The sequence below is a fragment of the Leiobunum rupestre genome, chromosome 3 (assembly GCF_980474605.1).
Source record: "Leiobunum rupestre chromosome 3, qqLeiRupe1.1.hap1, whole genome shotgun sequence".
Taxonomy (NCBI): domain Eukaryota; kingdom Metazoa; phylum Arthropoda; class Arachnida; order Opiliones; family Sclerosomatidae; genus Leiobunum; species Leiobunum rupestre.
Window position 1 is genome coordinate 24,963,835 of NC_143386.1, and position 16,590 is coordinate 24,980,424.

Here is a 16,590-nt window from a genome sequence, read left to right on the forward strand (position 1 = left end):
GCATGCTTCGTTTTGGATATTTATGGGCCACAACCGGTTAACTAGTATTTAGAGCTAAAATAAATAATTAATAAAAGTAATATACAGGACGTTTCGAATACGTATGTTATATATTCTGTTCGTGAAAATATCCAAACGGACTCCCGAAACAACAAAATTACCATAACCGTGAGTTTCCTTGAACCAAGGACGTTTTTCTCTTCTTGTTTGGTTGGTTTTTCCTCGATAAATATTAAAATATTGTCTAGACAGTCTAGTGCCAAATTACTTCTAATCCGATAATGTAAAATATGCTTTATCAATGGCAAATTTCCTTTAATCCACAATCAGTGGCGGACTTACCAATAGGCTGAGTAATTTTTAATATTTAGGCTTAGCTTCTCTATTCGGTGTTATATATAGTCGCAAGCCAGATTTCCCGCATGGTACTGACGAGTCCCAAATAGGACGGAACCGGTCTACCGTTGGAATTTCTGGCTATTTTATTTTATTTTATTTTATTTTATTTTATTTATTTTTTAACTCGATCTATTTGGTCCGAGTTTCGCGTCTTTTTGTTAGCTCGAAGACCTATCGGTACGAGCTATTAGTAAATTTTAAAATTTGTTCAAATTTGTTTAGCTTTATTATCCCTTTTTCATGATGGACTAATCTACTTATTCGCTAATTTTATCATCCTTAAGCCTAAGGACCCGAGGAGCATTCGTCTAAAGGTAGGGGCCCCAAGACAAAGCTAAACGAAGCTCAGAAGAGCCCACCAATGGCCACAAGCTAGTGGTCACAAAATAAAGCCAAGACCATCTTATAAGTATACCAAATGCGAAACAAGGTGATACGGATTATGTTCGGACCATTAATTTATTAAGCATACATTTTTTTTTTCAAATTATGGACCGCTACCAGGTCTTAAATTTCAAACTTACGTCCTACCATAAAAATAAATTATATCTCCTTAAACTGAAAATAATAATCGCTTGAAACATCTATCTTCGCAGGGCCTGTTAATTTTTTTAAAACACCTTTCGAAAATAAAAATAGTGCGATCGATACATATCTTGTAAAAGATATATTTTATACTTTGGTCCTACTTAAAAATTATTAGATCGTAAAAAAATCACCCCTTTAATCTTGAAAACTAAAACCAAAATCGCTTGTCATTGCTAGTTTATATGAATATGATTCGGGAAAACTGGATATCACATCGGCTTAAACGGGGTTTTAAGTTCTAAGATCGCCCCAAAGAAAATATTACGTCTAATGCAACGTTTTGTACTCTACCATTGAGTTATTGCCAATTATATTTGTCATTATTCCTCTTTCAAATATAATCAATGAACTCCGAGGAGATAACGCAAAACGTTTCACCAAGCGTCAAGATTAAGACATTTTTAACTTTAGATTATGATCCCGGAACAACCACCAACGAGGGTAAAGGATGTAATCTTGTTTTTCTCTGACGAACTCGTCATGTCCATGAATTTGACCCTTACCATTTGCAAAAGCTGCGAGAGTAATTGACTCTTGTGAGTAGTTTTAAGGCAAAAAAAAATATTCAGAGATTTTTACGAATATGTGTTCCACACCTATCTCCCTGGCTTTTGGGTCCTCTTTAATGTTTCATTAACTTCAACTTTTCCATTATACTTTTAAAGAAATTAACTTTATTAACACCACGGATTTTAAAATCATAATTATTCAAGAGATAACTAGTTGTCGCTCCCTCTCTTTTCTCGGAAAGCCTGGCAGAACCACACGGGCATCCTCTTCTTACTCCTTAACCCATTATCTCTCCTAAACTCAGCTTGTGACGTCAAAAGCGCGTTTAGACCGATCCTTAACATTTTCCCAAAAACCGGAGACAAACGCGTCATATGCGATGAATGTTCAAAATATTTGACGGTTACTACGTGGTTAAAAGATGAAGTTTATTTTTTTAAATAATTTAAAGAAAAAGTCCAGGTTGGGTAAAACTTGGGTCTATTTGAAAGATAACGACAAAAGGGTAAAGAAGACCGTATAAATGTAATTAAAAAAAATCGCTGTACTTCGGCAAATATGCCTTCTTGGCGGATGGCGGTACGAGATTTAAAACAGAAATAATTAAGCCTTACATTTGGAAATATTCAAAACAAAAAAACAGCACGCGCGAAGGGTTGATAAAAAAACGCGAGGAAAGGAAAAGAGCTAGAAAAGAGGAATCCAAATGTGTGAACGGGGAGAAAGACAGCACAAAGTTAAACGGGGGAGAAAGAATACAAATTTAGACGGGGCAGAAAGAATACAAATTTAGAAGGGGGAGAAAGATTACACAAATTTAAACAAGGGAAAAGCTAAGGAAGCTAAGAACAAACAGAGGGAAATAATTAACGAAAAGAGAGTTTATCGTTTAAACCAGCGCGAGATAAAGTTCCAAAATTGTAAATCAGTCGGTTTTCTTCAGCCACGCGGTGAACTCGGTCGCCATTCAGGACCTTCAAGACGCGAATAGAAACATCTTGCAGCGTGTGGACGTAATTGAAATGTCTCGTTACATGGTTTTTGTCGCGATCGCTACGGACGTCAAGTAGATGTTCGCGGAAACGGTCAGCCAGGCGGCGGCCCGTTTCACCAATGTAGACACATACTTTACAAGATAAGGCGTAAATAAGATTGGATGTTACGCAGGAATAGGAGCCACGGATGTCAAACTTCGACTTAGGGGTGGTAACAGTCAAATCGGAACTAACAAACGCACAAGTCTTGCAACGAGGACGGTTGCATTTCGAGGTACCAGTAGGGTTACTGCGCAAAGCGTCGTCGGGTAGTGAGCTTGAGACAAGAATCGATTGCAAGTTTCGGTCGCGACGGTAGCAGAACCTCGGCGGATCTTTAAAAATATCCTTGGTCTCTTCGTCAATCTGAAGTAAGCTGAAGTTTTTTCGAATAATACTTTCAACTTTCCGGAGTTGATGGTGGTAAGTTAGAACTAAAGAGGGGTTGCTGGTCGAGTCGTTTCGAGATTTAATGGCGAGAGCGTCATTTCTATTAATCTTGACGACGCGATCGAAAACTGAAGTTAAAACTCCATCGTCGTAACCTCTAGCCTTAAAACAACGACGCATTTCCACAACTTTGATTCTAAAATCATTGTCAGAGGAGCAGATACGTCGCAATCGTAAAAACTGTGAATAAGGTATGGACTTACGAGGAGTGTACCCGAGGTGTAAATCACCGATTTTGATGAAACTCGGGGGTTATGTAGACCTTGAGGTAACATGAATTTTCACCAAGGGAAAAGTTACGCTGGGCTTCCGTTTTGCTATGGCAACCGAAAATGTTTTTGACAACATAAAATGAAAAAATCTACATTTAAAAAAGCATGGGATTTTATCGGTTTCACAGGGGGGTACCGTGTGAAAATTTTTGAAAACCCAAAAAAAAATAAACAAATTAAATTTCAACTAAAATGCTAAATTTTAACAATTTTGGGTGAAATGCATCAAGTAACCTCGCTGTGAAACCGAGAAAATCCCATCCTTTTTTAAATGTAGGCACTTGGTATAACTATTGAAAGTTTGATAAGATTTCATTGCATAATATAGACCCCAGTTTTCAGCTCAATGGCTAATTATCAGAGCACCTCAAGTTTTTTGAGTGCGTATGGCTGTTTTCTCCGAAATAACATTGGTATGCCTTTGTTTGCGGTATAGTGCTTAGTTTAATACTCTAAAATATAATTTTTTTTAACTTTGGCAATAAGCTATTCCTCGTCGTGTGTCTAAGATCAAAGTGTAGATTTTTTCGTAACAGTTGTTTAAAATATCTCAGCACGTCCACCATTAAAATTAAATCGATTTATGTAATACATACTCGCTCGTCAAAAGATGTCTCACAGCTTTAACTTAAACCTACTTTTAAATTTGTTTAAAAAAAAAGTCTACCGTGCGTATTGGAATCAGTTTCTATCTGGTAATAATTTAAATATATAATTGTTAATAGGGGATCGTAGAAGAAATGTTTCTTTGCAGCTATAGAATATTATGTCTAGCATTCAGAGGCATTTCGTGATGATCTTTAAAAAATTAAAATGCAGTTAACTTTCAATTCTATTCTTGACTTGAATAAAATGTTATTTAGCCCTCATTCGTCAGACGAGTGAACGTTTCATCAGTTGCGCAAACTTTCAGCCTCCTTTCAGCCCAATAAATTTCACCAGAACAAAACCGATGCTTGGATAAATGCACAAATGTTATTTAGATTTTTCAGTTATTAGAATATTCTTTTTCATGCCACAATAGATGGGATAACTTGTAGGGTCTAAGCAAAGCAACGGTTCCCAATGTTATCTGATTTCTTTTTCTAGGTCTATTAAATTCTAGAATCGATTTACTAGGTCAAATATTTTCTCAAGATTTTGGTTAGTTAAGGTTAAGTTTATGTTAATTTCAAGCTAGGTTAAGTTAAGCTCAGGCTTCGGCTTGAAAAATGTGTGCATGTGAGCCAAAGAAAATTGGGAATCATGGATACCAAATAATGTCCAAGCCTCTTGGGACAACTGTGTTTCTTAATATAATTATATTTTTATGCACCCTATCTTTGCTACGAACAGATACCCAGTTCGACCCTGCGTCAGTCAGCCGAAAAAAAAACTATTATTTTGATCATTTTTATTCAAATGCTGAACCCTTCGCCGTCGAGGACTGTTCAGCTTACTTGATGAAAATGGTAAATATCTTCAATGTGCGGAACGTATTCATGACAAGCTGGCTAATGATTAAGCAATAAAAATATACAATATTTAAAGAGGCCTTAACGGAAAACCCGTCTCCGCTTGTACGGTGGCCTTTATAAGTATATTTCTATCTGTTTAGATTTATGAAATCCTTAGCACCATAGACCATATCACTACTTTTAAACAACAAACAATCAGCCTTAAGCCTAAGTCATCAAGCGACTTTTAAAGCCATGAATTCAGGTGGCCGGGTTACAATGCGTAGGAGGGTGGTGGCAATCCCTTCATGCCACGCGAGCCAACAGCTCCTTACACTAACTAATTTCGAATTATTAGGTACGGTTTTTCACCAGTGAGTTTTGAATCTCTCTCTCTCTGCCATTTCTGAACTAATCGCCTTTTTGTATTTGAATATCGAAATAAATCAGAAACCTGGATAACTAAAAAGTAAAGTAGAAGTTTATGGTTTGACAAAATTTGGCGTGAAAATAAATTGTAAATAATACAGTAGAATCAACTACTATATGTAAAAAAAGATAGTGCGCCTTAGGCCATTCACTGTATTTCGAAAGTTTTAAATATAGTTTACACTTAACAAAATTGAATATTGTTTGAAGTCGCTCATTAACGCCACCTTTTAACTATTTTATATTGATAACATGTGTGTAAGTGCACAATAAATAACGAAAATTAATTTAAGGCTTTGTTAGCTTCACTTTAAACCATTATTAGGTCCATTTATTAGCATGGTCCTTTTCACACCTCCCCGAAACACCACCAAATTGGCTCCAGCCGAAGAGATATTTTGTCGAAGAAAACCACTTTGAAGGACGATTGCACTACGAAACTCCACAAAAAGCAACTTGGAAACCGTATAAAAGGAGCCCCCAGTTCGCTATGCTTTTTGTGAAGTTATTAGAAATGAAATTAACATGTAAATAAAAGGTTAAATTTTTTTATCAACAACCAGATAGTTTTACTGCGCTGAAGCTGTGACAGCGTTTAGAGAACAATATCCCGCCATAGTGGAAGCTTTTAAAGAGATTATTTCTTCCACTCAATACCAAGAAATATAAGTCAAAGGCGATATTATATTTTACGTCTCATTTAAAGCGTTTTGACTTAATGCGTGGTTCAATTAATAGTAAGAGTAAAAGTGAGCAGAATTTTGCGATATCCCGAAATCAACATTCAGTATGTTTGAAGTTGGCGTTTAAAAATTGGGAAATGGTCACCAAATGCTCCGTGTGAGTTTTAAAGAAGTTGCTCTTATATTTAAAGCTAACATCAAAGACATTCACGCAGCCTAGGAAAAAAGTTTATCAACGATTGGATGCTAGTCCCCAAAAAAAAAACAGTACCATAAGCTTAATCAGCCGACTGCACGGTATTGTCTAGACGGGACATGAATTGACAACACTTCAATAAGCCTTTTTTATTACAAACCTGTTGGCAACGTTTGCTTCCCAAAAACGTATTTTAATTAATTTTTCTGAAGCCAGCACGTGGTGTTTCCTTGCAAGGAAGATATTCTTTTAGTCGCAAGATTAATGGAACGGTTGCATCAAGTGCTAAGCTACTTTTGAAGAAGCTGGTTTTAAACTGCGAAAATAAAAGTGTGACCTTTTTAAACATCGAATGTTTTTTTGGGCTATCGCCTCGACAAGTTTAGTCTCCATCCAATTACTTTTAAATGGAACTTATGGAAGTGATGATGAACACTTAAGTTAACTCAAAGCCAAGATAAACTATTCATTTAACTAGAATTTCTTTCCTGACTATGCGATACACAGAAATCCACTTTATGAGGTGGTACAGCAAATCGTTAATTGGCATAGGGTAGAAAATCCGTAGAGCCAGTACCAACTGGCCAACGACTTGAATCAGAGCTCCTAATTGTATTAAATAACGACCTCACGAAGAACAACGATTTGCGTGGGATGCTACTTAACACGTGACCGATGAAAACTGTCTGTCACTTTTGCTTCTAACAAAATTATAATTTGGTTGTAATATTGTCGTTTTTCAAACTAAAACTTATTTCAGTCATTTGAAGCAACGCAGAGCCGTAGCTAAGGCCTGGCAACCAAATACTTGTCCAGGGCACATATACATGTATATAGAAAATAATTAGCTGTTAGTTGCTGTTCACCAAATGAAGAACCATAAGAAGTGGATAATATTTCTACGAGATAAGTGTTCATCTCCCAATACGGCTGCTTTTTCAAACGACGTTTCGGACGGATATATAGTGCGGGACGCAATGATATATCAAAAAATACTTTTTAAACTAATAGATAGGAAAATTACGGCGTCGGCCAGGTGTAGTAATAAACGCGTAAATTTTGTGCTGTGATGTGGTGTACACATCCGCGGTTTTGGCGGGGAAACTCGCGTCCATTGAGCACTATCTCAAGCCTCTGAAGGAACATTTTTCAATTCTAAGTCATAGATTAATACTAGTCTCGTAGAGGTATGTTATAAACTTTTGGTAACAGCGATTTCCATTTTACTTCTTTTTAGCTATCTTGAGCGTTCTGATCGACATTTAAGGTTCCATTTGCATGCTCCGATGCTGCGCTCTGATCCATTTCCGAGATCATTCGAAACCAATCTGCTGGTTTCGATAGATCAGCGGTCTTTCCGTTCAGAGCCAATTATTTAGTGTATTTCATTTCAATTACGGAAAAAGCTCTCAAATCTTCGAAACATTTTTACTTTTTCTAGCGTTTTAAGCCGAAGTCAGAAGTTTGATTTGTGATCCAACGATAAAAGATTTTTTAAGTCAGTTCAGACTTGGATTAATAAAAGAAGTTCCTACCTGGATTTATCACTTGAAATAAAACCTGACCAGAAAATGACTTTTGGCATAGTACGTAACAAACAATTAGAAAATGCACGCGGGACTATATAGTGAAATATCCAGGTAGGAACTACTATTATTTACCCAAGGTTCAGATATCGGATTCAGATTTGGACGACATTATCTGCACAGATCAGATTTCCTTTTTATTTTGAAAGTTGGATCAATATCTTTTCGTGATTAACGTTTTTTAAATTTATCAGATCGGCTATCTTTGGCACTATCAAATATGCGTAATAAAAAAAATTATCAATGGTTGTAATTATTATTATATTAATATTATTTTATCAACACTTGCCGTAGTTAAAAAAACACTGACACAAAAAATGTATAAAATCAGTTGTCTGATCAGATCTCTTTTAAATGCACAGCTAAGAATGTCTATCAGATACGACTCACGGATATTTAAAAGATACCGGATCAGATCAGATCTTATTTATTATCAGAAATTGAAGTTCACCCAAACTGCTTACGAGTATTAAAAGAAAACATCGAAATTAAATGCAGAATTCACTTAAAAGATCAAAATATTAAGCTAAACTTTTTCTCTTGATCGAAGTGAGATGGGGGAATCCAAAGGACCAGAGACTAATCGGGTAAACATTAGTTCTGCGGAACACAAATTGGAAAACCCAGACCAATTAGACCGTCTCTTTTAAAAGATTAAAGTTTATCTATTTTATTTTCATATTCGCGTAACCTTGAACCAAGATTGACCGCCTCATCATCCGTGATGCGCTTTGTTTAATTTTTAGGGTAACTTTTGGTAGCCCTCCATTACAGACGGGGCTGTTCCTGGTAAAATTTATTTCCAGGTAAAATTAAGTTTTTTATTTTTTGGATCAGGCCAGTGAACCGTGCCTTAGAGATGATGACAAATGATGTTATTACGAAGGCTTCACTCACTGACTTTCGAAATACAGCTATGAAATGTCAAGTTACAAAACATTCCAATTTTTATATAGCAATTTTGCCCCGATTAAAAATAAATTTGAAAAATAAAAACCCTTAAGGTATTTTTAATTAAATTTGGTGTCTTGCCTAGGGCGCCCTGAAGAATAGCTACGGCTCGGAGCAATGGGAACTAGTACTTTCGGCCTAAGACTGTAAAAATAATGCGAACCAAAAAGATCTATATAATGGAAACGCTCACACTTAAAGAGCCAACCATTATCCTCACAGGGGGAACGAACCCTCAGAAATGGTACCCCTTTTATCGTAAAAAAATAATTTTCATCTTTTATTTTATTAATTTTACTTAATGATCTTCTAAGTATGGGACAGAGTTGTTATCAAAAGTTACCGCACCGGATAACATCGACCCTATAGACACCACTGGAGCCCTAAGTTCCCAACGAATATGTTTTCACTTGGATCTACAAATGATGAACGCCACAAATATTGATGACACCTATAATTTTTTTTGACGGATTCGAACCTTGCTAAAAGATAACTTGGGGACAACCAAACCAGAGTTGCGTTGTGTAAATATTTAAATACTGGAAATATAATAATAATTAGTCAACTAACGTATGATTTTACAATTTATTAGGATTTACTGGTACGGCATTACTATATAGCTTAATTTTAAATATAAATATAACTTTGTCTTTCAAGATATAAAGCATTTGACATGAAATTTGCCAGACGTAGGCCTTTACACTTTCTAGTAACAATTTAATTCGTTTCAATAAACTGGGCTCAGCGATCCTAGCACGCGATTCGCTAAGATAAATTTTCCATTTATAAAAGTTAACTTGTAATAAATAGATAACAATAGGAAAAGAAACGAAATCTTGTAATCGGTTAGTATATGCTATAGAAAAATTATAATAAAATATTTGGCAGCTAACTAAATACAATGTTATATTACACTGAGCCGTTTAGAGATTTAATACAGATAAGTCAGTTTTATTAACAAGACATGTTTTCTCTTTCTTTAATTATTTTTTACTAGTTAATGTTGTTAATTTATATGCACCAAAGAATCTAAAAAATTATAAAATATTATATTTAAACAATTTAAGAATTTCATTTCTGTGTTAATATGCGTACACATAAAGTTGATAAACAATAATATTCAACAATAAAAGTTCTTTATTTTTTTAAATGTATAGTGCTTCTTAATTAAAAGGTTGTTTATTATAATGTCAATTTTCCACCTATGATGTTTTTAATTTTTGATAGTCTTACAAGTGTATAAATATTAAATAAAACACAGGTTTTGCCATTTTGGCTTTCATGAAATGCAATTAAATTTTGAACAAGAAAAAACTGAAAAATTAATAACACATCAAAGAAAATAATAGTTTTTATTGATTATTGGAAACTAAGCTATTTGTTTGGAAAATCTAAGAGTTCACTTTCTGATTTTACTTTCGAGACTACGCTTATTCTACCATTTATTGCAATTCAATAACTTGTTTTTAAAAGCCATAAATTGAAATTTTATCATAAGTTGCAAATCTTTTAAGCACTTTTCCGAAAACGAAATTATGAGGAATTTTAAAAAATTGGGTTTACGTTTTTTGGAAGATAAATTCGATGTTAAAAGTCGCAATTGGATCTACATCGAGAAGTTTACGTTGACACTGGGAATCCTGTCAAGTATTTTAATCGTCTATAAAAGTGTCTGTGCAGTCTTTTGGATAATTCAAACGAGTGACCATAAAATCGTGACTCTCTTAGGACAGACGTTGACGTCCTACTGGCCATTCGCTTCCACCTTTTTCGAACTTTTTAGGAAAAGGGCCGCAGTCCGAAGATTTATCGGCGATGTTATTCGCACATCAGAAACCACCCATGAACGAATTATTAAACGTCTGCTGCTAAGAACCACCGTATTAACTCTCATCCTGTTTATCATTATATTTTACTATTTGATGTCTGCTTTAATAGCTACGTCCAATCAAATCCAAGAAGCTCGCAAATCGAATACTTATAGCTACTTGTGTTTTGGATGCGACAGTAGTTCGTGGAATTATCATATCTTCGGAGTGTTTTTCGGCTCGATTTCTGTAATTGCCGTACCTGCCAGTATTCTTATAAGAGCTTTTCACGTAATTCTCTACTACTTTTTAACGCGAACCATTGCTGAAATTTCGAAATGCATCGTGTCCGATTTCAGGAAAACAATCGTATTGAGTGCCGCTCGTCAAAGAATCTTCAAAGTTCGACAACTGTTGGACGCAATGAATGATATTTTCAAGAACATGACGTTGCTCTGGTTTGTTTCCACCTTTTTCATTACTTGCAACAACGTCACTGTCGTAGTAAAGTATATTTTTTGCCCAGAAACGCTGGGAAAAATTGACTGTTCGTTCTCTTTCTGGTTTGGACAGTTCATGGACTTATTTGTGTTGGCATCTTTGATTTTTGAAGCTTCGGCAATACCGGAAGAAACGAAGAAACTGTACAAATACTTGCCATTGATTGCCGACAGATCGCTTGTTGAAGGTGGCACAATTTTTTAAAAATCACTTGATATCTTATGTATTCGTACTCTATAAAAAAGGAGTGTAATAAAAAATATATCTATTCCACAACCGTTTTCAAATTCATAGTGCAAAGCGTTCTACATTTATTTTTATCTCTTTATACAATTGTTTATTTTAAAAATTCAACAAGTTGCAAATTATTCTTTTGAGAATCAGATAAGTAGTTCATTCCAAAATTGTAAATCGTGCGCTTTTTCATTTAAAATTCCATAGATGATTATTTAAAACTCGTTAAAATATTGATTGATTTATAGAAGAAAATATAAATTGTGTTCTTATTCGTAGCATCATCTCTACCATAGGGCTCAGTGACGTACCTTGGGATGGAGAAGGGGCGAGCCTCCCCCAATGTTTTGGCGAACTGGCAAGCCGAATTCCAGTTGGAAAAATGGAGACCTCCCCTCTTGAAACTTTCATCGCGAAGGCTCCGTTAAGCCTGAAAGTTTTTAGAGTTGACAAAATCATCTTCTCCTCCCTCCCAATGCGATCCCCTTCGGTTGGCATTGATAGGGCTACAAGGGGTAAGGGACTAAGCTCTAAGGCGCCACGTTCTATTTAGATTTATTTTATTATCAAAAAGGGAACCTTATATTATTATTCCAGGGGTGCCTAAATGTATAGAGACAGGCCTGAGTACTCTTTGAAAATCACACACTTTGGCGCACTTAGTTAAGTAATAAAAATTTATTATTAAAGTATCTTTTAATAAATACAGATGTCTTTGCAATCATTAAGATTTAAATTTGATATAACCGGAAAATATTAGTGCTTTTATGAAAAAATAATTAAATTTAATAAGTAATCTTTTATATATAGATATATAATTTCAAATTTCTGAAATCACACGTTTGAGCATTGAAAAATTCGTATTGAAAGCGGTGGCGTAGCCAGAAATTAGTCAAATGAAGGTCAAAATATTTAAATTGTTAAAAGAAGGTTCAAAAGACGGTAATAAAGAAGTACAGTCAAAGCCACGCCCAAGCGGGGGTGTGGACACAGAATCTCCTTTATCTACGCTACCGAAGTCAGGAAAGTGTTGGTGAATGAATATAAAAACTTCAGTTATTAGGTAAAAAATTCATTCGCGATTCATACCAACACACACGCACGCGCGCGCAAACGAAAGATGATTTCCGGTCTACTTGTACAACTTTCTCACTTCGTTCGCTCGTGCACACAGGTAGGGGCGAGTGGGCACCGTCCGGCCTGACCTGATATTTTCCGAGGGACGAATTAAAGAAAATAGAAAATCTAAAAGAAGGCTAAAAATAGCGTAAAAAGACTTAACAAATGCCTGGCAGTCTTCGCACGTTTCTCAGTCTACATTTACTCTAGTCACTTTGGACATGAAGACAGCTTCAGGGTAAGAACAACCTAAACTTATTATTCTTATTTTAATTATTATAAAAGTATTGATTTCAGCAAAAAGTAATATGTCTCGTTAATCTGACCAAGCTTATGTTGTCTAATAAACTACTATAACTTGCGAATATCATGACGCATCATAAAGCGGACAAAGTTGTTGCTAGAGCATTGCGCCGTTGATTCTACCTTAGACCAATAAAAAAGGGACTGTAAACCTAAATAGAAGCTAGGTATGTTAGCTTACAGCAACACCACACGCCAGAGATCTGGTGACTACTTTTGGCAAACTTGTCTGCTCAAACAAATTTACACAATTTTAGCTGAATAATAAATTACATCACGATAGAGACTTAAATTATTAGTTTAAAATAATTTAAAGTCAAGGTGCTAACTACTTTTGAAAATTCTTTACACCAAGTACAAGGAGTAGAACCTCTGTCGGTACATAGTACGCCTACTATTTTTAGTACAGTCAAAACGCGTTTACAAGATCTATTTATCTTCATTTAGGTATCACGTGACACTTGGGTAGATATATTTCAAACCACTTTCACGTGAGTGTGTCAGAATTTATAGCCCGGTGTACATATAGTAACAGAGACCATACCACCGGAGGCCTATCATCATAGTGCCCTACGCCAGCGTCCCGAAGCCCGGACAGGAGACAAATCCAGCATGGGTAGCAGAACCCTACTAATGATGGTCGCACCTTCAACGCAAGCCACTCAACCCAGCAGAAGGTGCAGCAATGGGTGGACCAATCCCCACTTCGCACACAGCAGTGGGATTTAGAATGGGTGCTATAGCAACTCCAGCCGACAACCTACCTACGAAGGTAAGGAGCCAAACCCTTTGGAGAGAGCTCCTAAAGGGGAACGACGAGCACACAGCAGCCCAAGTAACCCGGCACAGCTGGCACCGGAGATCCCGGTGGGCCCCAAAAGGCCGGGACACAGGACCGCCGTGCCCGCAAATGGAGGCCCGCCGCCCCACAGCAGGCTACCCAATCCGCCGAGGCGGCCAGTTTGCCTGGACCCTCTCCGTTAGCCTGAACCGAAGTTCAGTATCCAGCCCAAACCTGACCGAAGTCGGAGGTGGAGATAGGACCATTTGATCAGAGCTAACATCTCACAGTGCGCCACCGCCCTTATGGGTTACAAGAGCCGGACCCCGACTGCCCGGTAAAGCCACCGGTTATTGTACACTCTAACCCATTTAGGGCCACTTTCACGTGAGTGCGCGTCTTGATGCTTTGCCATTAAGAAACACGGATTTACCATTAAGTGTGCCGTTTCATTATTATTGATCTCAAGTTTAACGGCGCCGGCACCAATACTTTTTTAGAGGCCGGTTTTCACTAGGGTATAAAACCGTCGTGGTGGCGTGCGTGGACCCAAAAATATTATATTTGTAACAAAGATTATAAAAGTTGCCACTCAACGTCCTGATGGTTTTGCCCAAGCTAAAACCAGCCCTAACGCACAATCACCGCGCCGAAAAAAATCATTTTTTTAAAAAGAATGCTTTGTCTTAGGATTCCTGATTAATAATTTTTACCAAATGCCGCCACAGACCAAAAATTAAACCTGCGCTGTGAAAAAAAAAATTGTTCCTGCGCAAACATTTTCGTGGAAGTGATTTTCAGAGTGTTTGAGCAATCAAGGTGTAGTTCAGCACAAAATCGCCTAGTGTCTTAAAAATGCCTAATTCTAAATATACTACTAACCGGGTGCCCTTGGCTTGAGATTTGTTAGAGCCCCCTTATCTCGGGCTCTACACTCCTCTCAGGCCTTCTTCTATTTGGAAAATTCTCGGGCTCGTAGGCTTAAGCATACTCAGCCTTATGGTTAATGCGCCACTGCTACTAAGCAAGGACGATAATTTACTACTCAGTTCGGTTGCAAGTTGAGGCTGAAGCTTTGAGCGAGTGTCAGTATCGAAAAAGGTTTTATATTAAAATATAACATACCGTTCGATTCGATTACTCTGTATCCGTTTCCGATACCAAATCGAGCGATATATATCAAACCCTAACTATTATTGCTAAGCATTTTGGAATCGAAGATCAAGACGCTGGTCCTTTGTCCATTTTTGTTGGACCCCCCATCAACAATTGGGTTTTTGCCGTTGATTTGTTTCAAAGGAGGTATTCCCCAATCGGAGCTGTCAAGAAAGATAGCCGCTATTGCAAATTGGACCTTGAAACTAAGTAGGTGTGGACTAATCTTTGTAAATGAAAAACATATCTACACTCTTTGAGAAAATTAATTTGCTTGTTGAATCATTATATTCTAAAGAATTAAATGTCAATAGCAGTAATTTTGATAGGAAATAATTAGTGCAAGGAATTGTAGAATCTAACAATGATGTTAAAAAACTATGGGCTGATCTATTGTCACCACTTAAATATTCAGAGAAATATAAATTATTAACAAAATTAATTGAATCATTTTTGAAGATCAGAGGCAAGGGATTAGCAATTTGCTATAGAACTAACCATCAAACTTCTAAAAATTTCCATATAAAATCTAAAAAGAGCTTGAGAAAAGAGCTAAAACAAAAATGTGAATTACAATCTAATTAACATGGAATTTGTGATATTTTGTACAAAAATATTTAATCTCTAAAACTTATTTTAAAACTTACTAGTTATGAACTATTTTTCTTATCCAAATATTGGATATTTGTAATATAATACAAGTTCCTACCAACTAGGTGATATAATAAATTCGTGATAAGAGTACAAAAAGGTTTTTCATTGCAGAATTAAACAATTTGCATTTTATATTTTAGGTTCCTAGCTTGTTATAAAAGTTACGCTGTGATATGAAATGAGTACAAACAAATGTAAATTTTCCATACAAGCTTTATTAAACCAATAAATTGACTTGCAAAAATTTGTTATAGAATTTAAGTTACGCTGTTATTGTAAGTAGAGGTATTTCCCCGTTTAGGTTCTTGGAAGACATTATCATGTCGCCTTAAACCATCAACATTCAACCCATACTGTAAAACATTAGGACATGTATTTCCTCCACCAGCTGCTCGTTGTTTGCCAAACTCTTTTTCTAGGTTATCTTGGTTTAAACGGTTAGTTAACACAAATTTAGCTCCTTTCTGCAAAAAAATTTTACCACACTGCTCACAGACTTTGCTATAATTAAAAATAAATAAAAAATCCCAATGTTATATTTAATACCAGAAAGGTAAAACCGTAAAACACATTTTTTTATATTTAAGATAATATTATTTAAAATTACCTGTAATTTGCAATCCCTCCATGGTTTCATTGCTAAATAGCATTGCGTTCCGTTGCTCAGTTGTGAAGTTACCAGGCCTATTTCGGATTTCTTCTTCCCAATCTTGGAAATATTTAAGAAAATCCCGTTCCAACCACTTGAAATATATAAAATCAATCTTTTATAATTTAACTCGTACAGGTCGAAATCGAACCAATTTCCCTCATTTATAAACATAACCTTAAGAAAAAAACCAAATATGGTTTGAATATTAGGTATTTTTATCAGAATCGCTAAAATATGTGGTCATTTTTCTTAAAAATCTGTTATATATTAATTCAATTCGTTAAGGTCAAAACTCCTTTCAAACTGTTACTAACCATAAGTTGGTGGAAAAAAATTGCATGGTTTACCAATGGTTGAATAATGGCGAAAAAACGTTGACCTAAATGGCAAATCGGGGGAGGTGGCCGCGAGCCCGCCACCAAGTTGTAGTTTACGGATATTCCACAAGACGGAGTGAGAGCGTTCGCCCCAAGCTTGCTCAGTTGAAGATAGATAAAATAAGATCGCTGGTCGTGAACACTCGCTCACTTGAACAATCAAGGTCAAAAATTCTGAGCGTTCATGTTGGACAGCTGCTCACAATTTTTGACCAATGACCATCTCTGTTATAGAGACAGTATTCTAAACTAGCTAATTCTGATTATAAATTCATAATTTTTAATTTACTGAAAAATTGTGACACAACCAAAATTTTATTGGAATTTATCTAATTTACCATATTGTATAAAGGTGTACTTAATTTAATCCATATATTTAACATCTCTAAACTTACATACAGTTACCAAATAATTATATTTTATCCAATTAATTTTGATTTTACTTACATTTATTAAAAATAGCTTAATAAAT